General features: G+C 38.6%; 1 long non-coding RNA gene and 1 pseudogene across 10 annotated transcripts; one reads left to right on the forward strand and one right to left on the reverse strand.

Moving 5' to 3' along the window:
* Window positions 1–17,260, forward strand: part of LOC133730703 (primary amine oxidase 1-like) — a 76,728-nt pseudogene that overhangs the window by 54,489 nt on the left and 4,979 nt on the right.
* On the reverse strand, window positions 1,772–5,123 carry LOC133732876 (uncharacterized). 10 transcript variants are annotated; one of them, XR_009857365.1, is made up of 10 exons: window positions 5,015–5,123; window positions 4,690–4,830; window positions 4,248–4,379; window positions 4,049–4,147; window positions 3,334–3,805; window positions 3,167–3,242; window positions 3,002–3,061; window positions 2,617–2,685; window positions 2,343–2,445; window positions 1,773–2,192 (listed from the first exon to the last, which is right to left on the reverse strand). It is a non-coding gene; the product is annotated as an uncharacterized LOC133732876 (long non-coding RNA). The 10 variants fall into 10 exon arrangements; XR_009857362.1 differs by having other exon boundaries at window positions 3,002–3,242; XR_009857368.1 differs by having other exon boundaries at window positions 1,772–2,192; window positions 2,343–3,242; window positions 3,334–3,367; window positions 3,613–3,805.

Raw genomic sequence — 17,260 nt, forward strand, 5'->3', positions numbered from 1 at the left:
CTATGTGAATGATGGTTATTTATTTAAGGGCAATCGACTATGTATTCCTAGCTCATCGTTGAGGGAGAAACTGATTAGAGATCTGCATGGATGGGGTTTGAGTGGACATTTGGGCCGAGACAAAACTATTGCTAGCCTTGAGGAAAGGTATTTTTGGCCACAGCTAAAGAAGGATGTAGGAGCTATTGTAAGGAAGTGCTACACCTACCAGGTTTCTAAAGGTCAGTCCCAAAATACTGGTCATTATTTACCTTTACCTGTTCCTGATGATATTTGGCAGGATCTTGCTATGGATTTTGTGTTGGGGTTATCCCGAACCCAAAGGGGTGTGGATTCTGTGTTTGTGGTAGTTGACAAGTTCTCCAAGATGGCGCACTTTATAGCTTGTAGGAAGACTGCTGATGCTTCCAATATAGCGAAACTGTTTTCAGGGAAGTGGTTCGTTTGCATGGAGTGTCCAAGTCCATTACTTTTGATAGAGACACGAAGTTTCTTAGTCACTTCAGGATTACTTTGTGGAGGTTTTTTGGCACAGCTTTGAATCGTAGCAGCACAGCTCATCCTCAAACTGATGGGCAGACAGAGGTTACTAACAGAACTTTGGGTAACATGGTCAGGAGTGTTTGCGGAGATCGGCCCAAGCAGTGGGATTATGCTTTGCCACAGGTGGAGTTTTCTTATAACAGTGATGTGCATAGTGCAACAGGGAAGTCACCATTCTCATTAGTTTATACTACTGTTCCTCGACATGTGGTTGATTTGGTGAAGCTTCCTAAGGTTTCTGGTGTTAGTGTTGTTGCTGAGGGCATGGCTAGAGATGTGCAGGCGGTTAGAGAAGAAGTTAAGGCCAAGTTGGAAGAAACTAATGCTAAGTATAAAACTGCAGCTGACAAGCATCGAATTAAATTCATTAATGTCATTGATTCACGCCCTAACATCTAAAAATAAATAAAAAAATGGTAAAGTTGGTGTTGTAATAGTACGATGTGGCAATATATATTATGTGAAATTAAAAATAAAGTTTGTATTTACTTACATGGCATGACAACTAGGATTTGAGGCCACAAACTTTAGGCGTCATTGAGGCCCCCTATCATCCCTATGATAAACTTGCCTAGATAATGAATGTATCAATATATTAATGCAACTAATTCTTGCATTTTGTGGTCAAAGACATTCAATAAGGGCATATTAGTCATGTAAAAAAAATTAATGAGGATTGAGTCAACAAGATGGAAAAGGAAATAAATCCGAGGTGACAGCTGAGTCATTGAACCACAATTAACAAAGAAAATTGATGTAGACTACAATCAATATGGAGTTTAGCTTTTGGACTTTAATCTAATTAACTCAAAAAAGAATAACCAAAAAAAGTTATGGAGATGTTAATGTATCTAAATGAAATACACACCTACTAAAAGTAATGGTTAATTAGCTGATACAGATTTCATTAACAGAGGTGGATTATATCACTACTACAAAAACTGCATATAAGGACACTGGAACAGAGTCCTCTAATACATTTAAGGACACTCTAAAAAAGAGTCATCTATCCAGCAGTCATTGTAAGTCATATTAAAGGACATTGGAAAAGAGTCCTTCTTTCCCTACTAGGACACCGAAACTGTGTCCTTAAAAGCAAAAATTCAGTGTCCTTGTATCTATAAGAGGACACTTGAATTGTGTCCCTATATCATCAAAAACAGTGTCCTTGTAACTATAAGAGGACACTTCATTTGTGTCCTTATATTATCAAAAACAATGTCCTTATATGTATAAGAGGACACTGGAATTGTGTCCTTACATCCGAAAAATAGATGTCCTTAAATATAATAGAGGACACATAAACTATGTCCTTGAAACTAAAAAATTGTCCAAAAAAAATATTAAAAGTATGATCTACACTCCAATTCAAGTCCATATCACAATACATATGACTTGGCCAACCAAACCGATCTGCAAACTAGTAATATTCAATTCAATACAATCTCAAAACTTCCAGCTATACTCAATTACAAATGAGAATAATTCAAGATATTGAGTATTTGGGATAGTCTATACTAGCATTCTAATTGTTTACAGTGTATTTGATTTCTTGAAAGTGAAGGGTTCAGATAGAAACTTTCACGAGAAACTACACTAGCATGCTCCAATCCAAGATATTGCTCACAATCACCAGAAACTTCTGTTCTCTACAGGGAGAAGAGGAACAAAGTAATGAACATTTAAAACGGGAAGATAAATGCAAATTTCCACTAGCAAAGGGAAGATAAAATTAGTATACATGATCTGGTACAGAATCTGATCACAAGTGATCAGTTCCTTGTGTCATAAAGTAATACCTCTAGTGCAGAAAAGCATCACATGTCAAAGAAAGTGATTGCAATCACCAAGGAAGGGGTCGCAATCACTTTCTTTGACAACTTGCAAAACAGTATGTAAGCCCTGCAAAACCCCCAGTATCACATAACTTAACTAATTAACCTTCTTATTAACCACTGAGATAGTATTACTAACCAAATTTAAAATAGAGTTTCTTAGAGTTTCAATAATTTCTTTCTTCCCAATAATTTTTTACCATCAGATTAAAGGAAAACTACAAAAGTAGAAATCTACCTTAACCATCTCCCAATGAACTGTTTTACGATTCTTTCTTTCCTTTTGAGCATCAAAATATTAATGGCACTGCATCATTAAGAGCTCAGTAAGAACATAGTAAGCTAGTGATCTAACCACTAAGGAAACAAAAAGAAGCCACACAAGGAGGAAAAAATGCCTTTGAATTTTTCCTAGCAATCACTGACAATCTTCATCTGAACATTTTTAGTATCGGTTCGAACTTGCCAACAACTTTTACTACAACCATATATGTCTACAATGTATTCAAAAGTTTCAGTCCAATCTAAAGACTTATCTATGAAAAAATCATTCCCTTTGGTAAAATGTAAATTTGAGCATATTAACTGTGCATATATATATATATAGGAAAGAAAGAAAAAACCTCTGTAAATGCTATAGTGAGTCACCCTGCAACACTGAATATTTCAGAAAACCACATTATCTGCTTGATCAACACATGCAAGGAATAGAACAAAAAGAAATTTCAAATTTCACATTTAACAATATTCAGCAGGCCCAGAGTTAAAGAGTATATAGAAAAACTTACACCTCTACAACCAACAAGATCCATTATCGTCCCATTTACTAATGCACCAATCATTTCTCCAATCGTCATTGATGAACTGAAAATTGAGTACTGAATTGATCACAAGAAAGTCCATCAAATGCAAACAGAACATAAAAAACAAAAAAGTCAAAAATACTAGTACTTACTGCTACAACAGTAAGGCCCAGTCTTCCGTAATTCCTGATTCAACATATGATGATTATTATATCTACAAAACATTGTTATTACGCTTTAGGACTAGTGCACAAACAAATTGTAATTTACACTATTGTACTCCTAACTTGGTGTATGTCACATTTAACCTATACCAACAACTTGATGCAACAGAGCATACTTATCAGTACACTAACTCTCCTTTCATCCTAACATATGGTAATATTTGGCAGAAAAATGCATAATTTGAAATGTCAATGAGTATGACTTACAGCACAGCCATAGCCGAAGGAAACACAGAGAGCGACCAATTTGCTCAGAACCACAACACCTGAAGCTCCATTGATATTGGACTTTATTATTGGAATCAAACAGTGAGTTAAAGGGCTTACATACTGTTTTGCAGGCTATCAAAGAACGTGAATTAAAGCACATCTTTCACCTCCCATTTCCCAACCTCCTCCTCTGCCACCACCAATGACAAAGCGCACAACAATCACAAAGTCAATTATATACAAGCACATGATCCGTCAAAAAACAAGAAAGAATAAAATTTTGCACTTGCTTGCACAAAATCGCTGAAATAGAAACCAGTAAATTGAACAGTGACAAAGAGAAACTAAAGCTGCAATGCAAAATTTTGATTTATCACAACTTAGAAATTAACGGGGGTCTAATTATTGTTCCTGCTGGATAACAAAGCCGAACCTTAGAGATATATAGTAAGGGCTGGACTCCATTGCTCTTTGAGGATATCAAGACATTGCTATTGATATTCGGTTGGAAGACCTTAGTCCTAAATGCAACCTAAAAATTGAAACACTGTCATCTTCCCGACCAAAAAAGAAGAAGAAAAGCATACGTTCATAAACCCTAAGGATCAAAGCTTGCAGATTAGACAAGTTACCTTAATTAGGTGGTTTCAAAGGATAGTCAGGAGGGAAATGAATGGTAATAAGGAATACACCTCCTGCATATGAGCTATCAGGGGGTCCCCTAATCGTTGCTTGCCAATAAAACATGTCCTCAGCCACAGGACCTAATAAAAATTAACCAAAAGTTCACAGAAATATCCATCTGGGTATATAACAAATCAAAAATTACGACCAATATCTACACTAAAACCGTCAATTTAACAAATTGAGCTTAATGAGTATGCTATGAACACCAAAATTTAGTTTCTAAATAATAAATCTTTGAGTGTATCGGCGCTGCAGGAAGTGGGATGATCCTTCTGCAAATCCTTAAGCTCCTTCAAGATGCGCTCGGAGGCCATGATGATGAAACTTAGCTTATTGTTCTCTTACTTTAACAGGGAAATCATTATTGTTCCTGCAGGAAAAGCATACCTTCCCAATCGCATGTGCAATGCCCGACTCGTCTTTTGCGTGGCTATAGGACTGGCGGCAATAGAGCTACTTAATCGCGGAGGTATCTAGGGGCGCGGGCGATGGCATTGCGGAAAGGATGAGAGGGTTTGGTCTTGGCATCTGCGGAAGAGTAGACGGAAACAAAAATTAAACCTATATGATCTCATCAAGATAATTAAGGATTATGAATCTTATTCTGATCTGGATAGAGGAGAAAGCCACCGTCACATTATGATCTGGATAGAGCAAACAGATCTAGCAAGAAGAAAAAGCTATAGACAGATCGATAAGGAGAGAGAATTACCCATCCGGTGAGCTAAAGAATCAGATCTGCAATTTGTTAGACGAGGAAGAGATGCACAAAGAGAGAGAGAGAGAGAGAGAGAGAGGGATCAATTAAAATGATAGAGGCCAATTTTATCAGCCAACCTAATATAATATATATAGGCTGAAGTGTGAATTGGTGTGGGAAAAAAAAGTGGGAAATTTAACTTTTGGCAAAAAAAAAAATCGGCGGGCTACAGAAGTTTGCTCTTGTTTTTTTTTTTTTGGTTGTCCTCATAAGCTTATTAGGACACGTTAACAAAAATGTGTCCTGATTTAGTGTCCTTATAACCAATATTTCTAGTAGTGTATTAATTTAATGATGCCAAGTCTTGTATCAAAAGTGGAACAAATTCAAGCACGAAACATCCAAGTAAAAAATTTGCATTCAAGAGAAAAATTTATTCGAGTCCTTTTATTCACTTTCTCAGTTGCTCAACTTTTTATATAAACGGAACCAGTATGCATGCTTCTCATCAAGACGACACATAATATTATTTCAAGAGTTTTTAATTGCTTTCTAGTGAACAGCAAGCACAAGCACTGTATGCGTTTATATAGAAGTACAACATTCTCAACAAGAAAAACTGAAAAAAAATCTAAAGCAGAAGATCGTATTATTAGTTATCAAATCTTGATGATTATGGTAAGTATTTCGAATTTTCAGATTCTTAACTCACTAATTTTTTTTTCTTTTTTTAAAAGAGGATCAAAGGACAAAGGGTTTCACTCCTGTCTCCATGGTGACTCGAACCCATGACTTCGTACATAGGTAGTGGGTGCTCTAACCACTAAGCTAACACCACTTCGTCTAACTCACTAATTCACTAGAGAAAAAAAAATATCTTGAAATTTAAGTCTAGCTCTAGTTTCATTAAATTCAAAAACAAAACATTTCGAGTCCAATTCTTTTTTTTTTTTTCATTGCGAGATGATTGCTTTCCAAATTTGGATGGCCAAATGATTTCTCCTTGAATTTTAATCGTCCCCTTATTACTTAAATTGATATGCTTGTTTGAGCTAAAATAAATTTTAACTGAGTTAATTACTAGTCAAAGTTGACAAGAAAACGTTATTGTTTTTGGTAGTGTATAAGCCTAAAAAGAGACTGACTTTATTAAAAAAAAAAAAAATTCCGCCAAGAAATAGGAATCTAAATTTAAGATTGTATTTCTCAATTCATTAAGGATTCATTACTTCATCACCACGCAATCACTCTCATCTGAAGTCCACTCAGCATAAAACACGTGTCTTATCATTCACCTAGCCGCAATTTAACCTTGGCCAATTGGGGTTTGCCCGTTGCTTTCCAAAAAAAGAGGATAAACGACACGTTCATGCATGAAAATTAATGGGTATTTCGTGCGTTCTTTTTCAACTAGTCTAGATTAATCGCAAATTCGCAATACGTCAAGCATTAAATACCTCAATTCTTTTAACAAAATTTATTTGAAAATTTTAAGAAAAAGTTCTACTCATCAAACATCGTTAATTGGGAACAAAGCTAAACCCGCACATTTACAAACACCTTGACCTCGCTTCTTCTTCGTACTTCTGAGCAATCTCATATATCCCTGTTCACCCCAAGACTCGCCCCATGAATTCTTTAATAGCCAATAATCGAGACCATCTGGGGTCGTCCCGTACCCAATGAGTAGACTACTGTGACTCACTTCATTTCTCGTGCACACTCCAGCTGAATCTGTGAAGACACCACCTGCATACCGATAAAATTGCCCGCTGGTGGCGTGCATGATTGTAACAGGTTGATGGTACACAGCCTTAGCCAGAGCAATTTCATCAAATTCAGGCGCCCATTCATAGTCGCGTATCTTTACATCAGGATTTGACTGTAACTTGGTGTCACATGGGTGATCATCCAACTGCTGGTAAGGGTATCTGTCTTCAGTTACAAGCCCATATTCCTTTACGTATCGCAAGGCGTTAATTGTTTTACCACTGGTGCAGCCATGGGTACCAAAGTCTTTACTGCATTCTATAAGTTGCTGCACGGACAGGTCCATAGGTGTTAGATTTTTAAAGATTGGGGGAAGTGCTTCCACTGCCGCTGCTGTTGAAAAAGCCCAACAACAACCTACACGTATGGGAAAGAAAACATCACAAATAACGAAAAACTACAACGAAAAGAAACATAACCTATCATATTGATCAAAACGAAATCTTACCACACTCTGATCCTTGGTGCTTAACCTTAGTGACAGCTCCTTTTGTCCTCCAGTCCCAGTTTTTGGGAAGATCCTCGTATTCAATACTGCTGTACCTAAAAGATGAGTTTGAGCTTCTGGTGATTTTGGGCATTTCCAACGTGTTGCCATATCATTCGTGAATTTCTTCATGAGTCAAATCACTAAATGCATTGATGCCTAGTGTGAAACTCTCTTTCCTTTGGCTGTTGAATTTTTCCATGTGCTCAAAGTTAGCCTTGAATATTGCGAAACGCTTTTCCTTCTCTGAGATGTTTGAGTAGACGCGTCCGTGCTTCTCCATCCATTTTTCAAATATTTGGGAAATATTCATGGAATTATCATTTGGTTCAAAGAGTAATGCTCGCGATGAGGCTTCTGACACTGCCAGAATCCCAAGCAAGATGATGCACAATACTAGAGCAAAACGTTTGTTTGGAAAAGCCATTGCGTTAGTTAAAAAGTTGTGAAGAATCAACTTATGTAGCACACTGCATTGCTGTTTGCTTTTGCTTCGAGATTTTTTAAAAAAAATAAATAAATAAATAATAATAATAAATATCAGCGCAATAGTCTTGGAAATCAAGGTAGCCTGAAACTCTGAATTTAAGGGATTTGGGTATGGATTGATTCGGAAATCATTTTACACGTTAATTAAATAATTCCGTGTCTCGATGAAGCGGACCAGGAAAAGAATTGGGGGTAATTACCTCTTTAATTAGCGGTCTTGGTATCTTTTAATTAAATAATTCCATGTCTGGATGAACCGGAACAGGAAAAGAATTGGAGGTTCTTACCTCATTAATTAGTGGTCTTGGATTCTTAGTGGTTAGAGACAAAAAATGATCGATATGGGAGGTTTGAAATTCCAACTTTAGTTAATTGATATTCTTATTATTACGTAAATCAATCACAAAATACGCATTAATGGGAGAAGATTACACATAATAATTTACACATAGTAGTGGGGAGGTCTTTGGTGTGATTGCCTTGCTACGTACACAATGCCAACGCACATCAATAGTAAAGCGTCACACTCTATCAGGTCCGTTCTGAGGCGGACGTCCGCACTGCCGCGATCAGGCGCCAACGGATTCTTGGTTTATCAATTTTATTTATTTATTTTGAGAATGGTTTATCAATTTTGGACAATTGTAAAACAATGAAAAATAAAAAAAATCTAAGTCAAGCTTTTGAGTTTCATCTGTTCTTAATCATAATTTACGGATTAGAGCATAATATTTTAGCCAAAAAATTATATGCTATAGTCCACCTCATCCAAGATCTCACATGGATTTCTTGTTTTTGAAAAAACAAAAATTCCAGAATTATTTCTCACAAATTACTGGAAAAGCATAAGCCATATTATATATGGTGTGCTTCCCACACCTGCATGGCCATCGTTAGCCTCGCTTGTATGGACATGGACATGAAAACAGTCAGCCTCACTACAAATGAGTATCATTAACCTAGCTCACTAAATATAGGTATCATTTGACTCGCTTTAATGGGCCGCATTAGCAATGAACGTTGTTAGCCTCACTTTAAAAAATAAAATTTATTACAAGAGTGGATTGCGAGTTGGTTTTGGTGATAAAACTCAAATTGGAATACAAAGTCCTATAAATATCATGGTGCAAATTGCAATAAGTGACGCGATATATTCTCTGTAATACAACTGTTGAACAGATGGCGCTGCTGATCGAACATAAGCTTTTTAACGTACAATACTATAATTCTTGTTTATCTCACTATGGAGTCAAAAGAAGGGTATACAGGATATACCGCAAGATTACAAACACCTGCAGGCTTATTCTCAGGATTTCTAAGAATTCTCATATAGCCCTTTTCACCCCAATCTTCGCCCCATGAATTCTTCAATATCCAATAGTCAACACCAGCAGTCGTGGTTCCGTACCCAATAATTGTAGTAGCATGACTGAGGGTACTATTCTCACATGTGCCATCTGCATCCCTGAAAATACCACCACCATAGTATTGAAATGCTTGGCTCACTGAATGTATGACTATAACCGGTTGATTGTACACAACGTTGGCTAGAGCTTTTTCGTCATTGGGCGGCACAGTGCCAAAAGCATGTATCCTTAATTCAGGAGATGATTCCAATGAGGAATCACATTGTTTGTCAATAGCCTGATATGGATACCTGTTTTCACTAACAAGTCCCTTCGCGGTTACATATGCTAGGGCATCGGATGGCAACCCACCGGCGCAGCCATGGGTGCCATAGCTTTTACTACAGTCTATGAGTTGCTGCGCAGATAGGTTCTTAAATTTATTATCTGTAATATAAGGGGCTATCCCTTCCAACGCTGCTACTGTTGCGAAGGCCCAGCAGCTAACTACAAAAGAGAAATACACAGTTGCAGATCGAAGAGTGAGATTTCAAAATAGAAAACTACGAGGCAAAGACAACACGTACTATGTAAAAGAAAGCTTTGAAAAGCCCTTACTCCTTGATTCTTCACATTGGTGACGACTCCGTCCCTCCTCCAGTTCACGGTTGCGTTGGAGAGATCCTCATCTTTCATATTTTGGTACTTGAAAAATGAACTGGAGTTTGTGGTGGTGGTGTTGGGAATGTTGAACGAACCAAGATATCTGGAGCGGAATTCTTCATGAGTCAAATCACCAAATGAATTGATGCGTTGGATGAAATTCTCTGACCCTTCGCTGTTGAATAGCTGGATATTCTTGGAGTTGTTCTGGAATATGGCGAAACGACTTTCCTTCTCCGAGCTGTTCGAGTAAACACGTTGGTACTTCGCCATCCATTGCTCAAATTTTTGGGAAATAATCATGGGACTATTTGGTTCATCAGACAGTATTGCCCTAGAGGACGCTTCGGATATTGTCAAAACCCCTACCAAGGTGATGCATAATGCTATTATTTCAAAAGGTCTCTTTGGAGAGGCCATTGTTGTGATCAGAAAAATAAACAAAGAGAACGAGCTACAGTTTACTTTCTGTGAGCAAGCATGCATGCATCGTCTAGATAAAATAGAGAGAGCTAAGGTTGAAATCCAGGAAAATTATTTGGTAATTAATTAAACAAAAATCATATGATTATATGTTAATCAATTGATAAATTTGGTGATACGTTAATCAATTAATGTAATTTACTGAGTTAATTATATGCACAATTTGACCAAGAAAATAATAGAAATGGGATTCTTAGTGATATGGTAGATTTGAATTCCCAAATCTGGAATTCACTGACTAGGGAAGTGGAACTAGGCTGGAAGCTTTATTTTTATTCTCACCAATTTAATCAATGCCCAAATGTAAATTTGGAATCAAGAGATATAAATTGCTTTATTTACTTCCTTTTTCTATATTTTTTGGAATCCCGAGAAAATGAGATTCTGATAGAATAAAACTTAGATTGATTGTGGCAGAATAAAATTTAGATCTTTTGATTGTGGTAGAATAAATTTGGATATCACGAGAAAATGAGATATGTACCAAATCAAGAAGCTCAAACAAATCCTACCACAATTCAATTTAATAATCTTTCAGATCCAAAGGGTACGCAATCAATTGTAAAATATGCATCGAAAGGTCGAATCCTTTACTTTCTTATAAAACCCTAGCTCTCAATCGTCTCTTTTCTAGGGCAATAACTTAAACCAAAAAATCTGTTTGCTCTTTTCCTCGCTACTGTTGCTCAAGATTTTGATTTTGTTCCAGATACTGGTGGTTATCAGCCCCTTCAGAACCCTGCCACAGACCCCGATGTAAAAGAGATCGTGGACTTCGCCACTCAAGATTATGATTTTCTTCCAGAAACTGGTGGTTATCAGCCCCTTAAGAACCCTGCCACTGACCCCGATGTAAAAGAGATCGTGGACTTCGCCATCTCGGAGATCAACTTCCAAAGCTTGAAGAACTTGGTCCTCAAGGGAATAGTCCGGGCGGAGCTGCAGATGGTAGAGGGACTCAATTATCATCTTGTGATTGAAGTCATGGACCCTGAGCATCCCAACACCATTGAGTAGTATGAGTTTACTGTCTTTACTAGATATTGGGATAATATTCAGGTATTGAAGTCATGGAGATTATGTCTATATGGATGCTAGGCTATAAACTGGTGTAAGTGGTGTGCATGCCAACTTCCGTCGATTTCCTTTTTGTGTCTTTTTTATTATCAAGAAATTGACGTTATCATTAGTAGTTGTTATTTGATATTCAGACTGGTTATGTTTCTCCGCAATACAACAGTAGTCTACTCCATTCGCATCTAGAAGAAAAGCAAAATAAAGTCGCGCAAATCACCCAAGATAAGAAAACAACCTAGTGGGAAAGACTTTTAGAAATTTAATATCCAAAAATGATGTTATCAGAAATGCTAAAACAAAGTAGAAAGAGCGTTTCACAATACAATTTCAAGTCTACTGAGGAACACAACGGCCGGAAAGATATATCTTTCATGATGAGATTTAATCAAGGGTAAAAACCTCATATGGTACCTGGACTATTTCGAAAGGTACTTTTTGGTATCTACGAATTTTTTTTACCTCAAATGATACCTGAACTATTACACCGTTATCAAATACGATACCTCCGTTAAATTTATCATTAAATCGCTGACATGGCATGTATTTGGATTTTTTTTTTTTTTTTTTTTTTTTTTTTGCAAATAAGTTATGGGCAAAATAGTAAATTTCTAACAATGTTGTTTCAAAAATATTTTTATATTAAAAAAAAGGGGTCGTGACCACTTACCCAATTTTAACCAAAAAATTGCCCACTTGCTCCACTAAGAGTTTTTTGACCCCATTTACCCAATCTAACTTCTACTGACATAATTACCCTCCTTTTAATCTCTCTCTCTCTCTCCCCCCCTCACCGATCTCTCTCTCTCTCTCTCTCTCTCTCACTGAATTCTGTCACGCTCGACGAATCCGGCGACCCAGACCGCAACGACTTCTCTCTCTCTCTCTCTCACTGATGCTCAACCCAGGCCTCCGGCGACCTAGGCTTCTGACGAATCAGATCGTCGAACTTCCAGTGCCACTGGAGCATCTCCACTGGTTGTACATGTCCAGGTCCATCGGGTTGTCAGAGACCCGAACCGTCGGGACAAACTGCTCCTCCTCGCCGGGCACGTCGGGTGCTATCGTCGTTCTCCTCCTCGCCGTGGACGACGTCGATCCGCGTCAGAGCTTTCTCCAATGACCAGTCAAAAGAGGTCGTCAAGCTTCTGGAGAAGCAGTCGACGTGCACCGCCGATGAGCTCCACCATCAACCTCGTCCCAAATCCAATCAATTCTGGAGCTTCAAGGTCCGGCCATTTGCACCTGCAATTTCACAGTTCTGGCCGGCCGATCAGACAGCAAATAGTGCGTCGGTGCCTCCGTCCCTTGTCCTTCAGATCCGGTGCCCAGAGCAATTTCTGGGTGCCAGAAGCATTTTTTTTTTTTTTGTACATTGTGAACCCCGAGAATGAGGAAGGAATTGCAATGTAACTGTGGGGTTTGTTTGATGGTCTACTGGGGGCAGTAGACACATTATTGGCCCCCAGTAGACTTCGATATGAGGGACAGGGATCACTATAGTGTGGTGTTTTGATAAGTTATATGTTGTTTTCTGTGTATTAAAGTCAAATTATCTGTGAATCCTACAAAAAGGTGCATTTTTGGTGGTCTATTGGGAGGCAGTAGAAACATTAGACTTTGTATTGGGGGGCAATAATATGATTACTGGGGGGCAGTAATATGATTATAAATTGATCAATTGTTCCTGTAGTGTATTCATTTTGGTTTTGGGAGTTCATACAATTCACTGGACGTCAATAATATGATTTTTGGGAGGCAATAATATGATTACTGGGGGGCAGTAATATGATTACTGGGGGGCAATAATAGCCGGATTCTGGAATCCGGTCACCGGTCGTCGGAATCCGGTCACCGTTCGCCAGAGTCCGGTCACCGGTCGCCGGAATCCGGTCACCGTTCGCCGGAGTCCGGTCACCGGTCGCCGGAGTCTGGTCTCCGGAGACCGCGCCGGCCACTGGTCACCGGAGCACAGCAAGGTGGAGGGTGACTTCTCTCTCTAAGTGAGAAAGAAGGAGAGGGCAAAAAAGTCTCAAAAAAAAAAGAAAAAAGAATTAATTGGGTAAAGGGAAAATAATCCCTTAGAGTGTTTTGGGTAAATGGGGTTAAAAAACAGTTGGTGGAGCAAGTGGGCAATTTTTAGCCTAAAATTGGGTAAACGAGCATTTTCCCTAAAAAAAATAACTTGGAGTTTGGTTTCCAGCCGGAGTACTGATTTGCTTTATCATATAAACAGAGCCATTATGTTTAGTAAGATAATGATCAAACTATAGACTCCATTACAAAATTAATTGGGACAGTACCAATTAGCTTCAATCATTTTCGTAATGAAATAACAGCAAGACAACCTTTATGGCAGGAACATTGGAACAACATGACATTGACCTATTAAAATGTAGTCCACAAATTTTGTTAATCAACAGCTTATTAAACAAGAACAAATGGGTTCAGTACTTGTAGGCATGCAGGCTTTTCTCTTCTTCTACCTTCCATTATCTAAATGTCTGTGTCTACAAGAGACTACCCAGCAGCTATGCCGCTTTTGCAGCCATACTGGTAATAAAAATAGTAAAAGCTAATCATTGATAAAGCAAATCTGGAACTGTGAGTTTCAAGTGATAATGCATTAAAAGAATTTGAAACCCAGTCGCACACCACATGCATTAGAAGCTAATAACGGAGCTGCATTTCCACAATCATTTGTTTTCCAAAAGCCACAACTCAAAACAATAAAACGCATCATTCATGCCTATTGTTTTCATAAATCCACCAATCCACCAAAACATATATATTTCACGTAAATATATATATATGTAGTCATCTGCTCAGGAATGCTTACTAATACCAACTATAGTTTGCAGTTACTAAATAACTCTCAAAAATAAGGTATTCCGTTCATTAATGAACCTTGTGAGATTACTCACCTCGAAACTCCTGCTGCGTCTTCAATGCAGAACAAAGCAGCCAAATCACAAATAGTCGTCCAAAGAATACTTCGTCAAGTACCTAAGGAAGCACAGCTCTGATTCAGTCAATGAATCACAAGGAATAACGTTCGAAACCCTAAATCGAACCAAAATTTCCAAAGTGACGCCAAATGAGGCGAAACCACATCCGAGACCACCCAATGTCTCCGGAATACTTATACGATCGATATGTCCGAACCACAAGTCGATCGGACACTCGGATCCTCACGGATTGAATAAATCCACCGGTATGAAACGGTAAAAATCATAACAAATCCATTCGAACTCCAAAATTTGCATATTATATATCGAAACGCTCGTATCAACGAGTAGAACATGTATAATACCAGAAACAGTTCCCTAGATGGTCAGAACACCGCCGGAACGCAGCCACAGGCTGTGGCGCACCGCCGCCGGCCAAAACTCAATATTTCACAAAACTCCCAACATCAAAAAGTTTCATCTAAGCATGCTTGTGAATTTTCATAACCAGCTCGAAGTCAGAAAACAAGCATAAAGGGTCGAAAACTACCTCACAAGTCATGGATCACTGTTCACTCCGAGTTGAACCAACTTCCACGTAAATCGATCCAAACAACCACCACTGATCGATCAAGGAGGCTGCTCTGAGCTCAACCAAGAAGACTTGAAGCCTCGCCGACGTCGGAGATCGAATTTCCGGTCGGGTCCGAAAACCTCAAGGTTCACCGACTTCCAGCGCCGCACACAGTGAGAATCGACGCTAGAGAATACCACAGGGAGGAGCGCACGGAGGAGGCGAACTGATCTGGGCTCGTCTGGTGGTCTGCCGTCGCCAGAGCTCGCCGGAAAAGCCGAGTCGGGTCGACCGAGTTCGGGTCGGGTCAGTCGAAAAACTTTGATTCTGAAGGTGCAGCCGAGAGAGAAGAGAGAGAGAAGAAACTTTCCGGAAAAGGAAATTAAATTATGAAATAATTTCCGGAAATCCTCTATTTATACTAAAATGGAAACTTCTTCCAATGGCCATAATTTCTTCATACGAACTCCGATTTCCTCGTTCCACATGTCCACGAACTCGTATCGACGCGGTCTACAACTTTCGTGAAGAAAGTTTTTGGAGAATCTCAACGCTTCAAAAGTCAACCTTTGAGCCACCCCTAAAGTCATATTTTCCGAATAAAAATTCGTCCGAAACACTTCCGCTCCATCCACGAGCCACGAAACCGTCCAATAACCACAAATTAGATTCCGGAAAATTCTCGGAAAATAAATACGAATTTCCGAGGCATCACAGATGCTCGAGTCAAAGTGAAAGCACGGAAGCGTTTTCTGAAGCTTCTTGAGGAGGAGGAGGGGAGTGATTCCTCTCCGGGGAAGGAAAAAACTACTCAAATTGATGTGGTGATGACTTCAGTTGTGGGGAAAGCTTCAAGTGAAGAGGTGATGACTTCAATTGATGTGATGGGGAAGCCTGATGGTGAGCAGGTTTCGATGGAGGAGACGAAGGTGACTCCGGCTATTAGAGAGGACCAACTTCCAGTTGGGAAGGTGAAAACCTCAACTGTGGGAAGTGTGGCGGCGTTATCTTCTGCTTGCATGAGTGGGAGGAATCGGCAAACAACAAGTGATTTCGTAGGTAGTTTTATTGTCACGCCCCGAATTTTGAATAATAAGTTCAAATCCGAAACATGAATTAAACCACTTAATCAAATAAACGTTCTGAATTTTTTTCTCAAAACAACCTCACCACACGATACACAAACTTCAAAACTCGAAACCTCGAGTTCATTATTACAATTCACTCTCACAAGAAATATTGTAAAGCTCTAAATGAGCATAACACACCTCACCGGCTCACAAAGCAATTCAGATTGACACAATTGCAGCTACTCTACGCAGCTCGATCTCCGTCCTGATTCTCTTGACCTGTAGGATTACCCGCTACACAATTTGAATAGTGTACCGGGATTGCAACAACACAAACCCGGTAAGCTTTTGACAGCCCGTATGAGTAAACAAGGAATTGCACGACTTTTAAGAACAAATCAATTTAAGTGATTCTTAGTATAAAAATTGAAGTGCACAACGTCACTTCAAACATCAATCAACTCACGTCTCACCATGACCATCCAAACAACTAAACTTTCCCTTTCCAATATATACTCAAGGGTATATGATAGTTATAAAAAAACCCCTCCACGCAACATGTCATACTCAAAGACACATAAAAACTTGAGGTTATCCCTCAAACAGTATGATGGTAGACAGACTAGAGCTCTAACTGAATCGTAACCTGTCACCTTGGCCAAGGTTCAATCTTACGATAATACGTGTCATAATCATCGACACACGATGAAGACACCTGCCACTATCATCGACGCACGATGAAAACACTTGCCATAATCATCGACACACGATGAAAATACTTGGCACTTTCATCGACACACGATGAGAACACTTGCCACAATCATCGACACACGATGAAAATACTGGGCACTTTCATCGACACACGATGAGAACACTTGCCACAATCATCGACACACGATGAGAATACTTGGCACCATCATCGACACAAGATGAGAACACTTGACACTAACATATAATTCGTCTACACATTTCAACTATCGCACTTTACTCAACTACTCTTTATCACGAACAACTCAATACATCACACAATGTCATAACTTTCAATATATATTTCACGTAAATATATATATATATATATACGTAATCACCTACACAAGAGTGACTACTAATACCATCTATAGTTCACATGCAATAAAAACAAGAAATTCATTTTTATACTTAAATTCATTTTCCTTACCTGTGAGTAGTAGCCCTATGAACCGTAGTCGATCAAGTTCATATTATTTCAAAACAAATCTTTATTTTCTTAAAACAATTTTCCACACCTTTATAATTCAATATAAATCACTAAATTTCGGTTCATGAAGGAACCATGTGCGATTTTACTCACCTCTAATCCAGCTGCGTCTTCTTA

This window comes from Rosa rugosa, chromosome 2 (genome assembly GCF_958449725.1).
Source record: "Rosa rugosa chromosome 2, drRosRugo1.1, whole genome shotgun sequence".
Lineage (NCBI taxonomy): Eukaryota > Viridiplantae > Streptophyta > Magnoliopsida > Rosales > Rosaceae > Rosa > Rosa rugosa.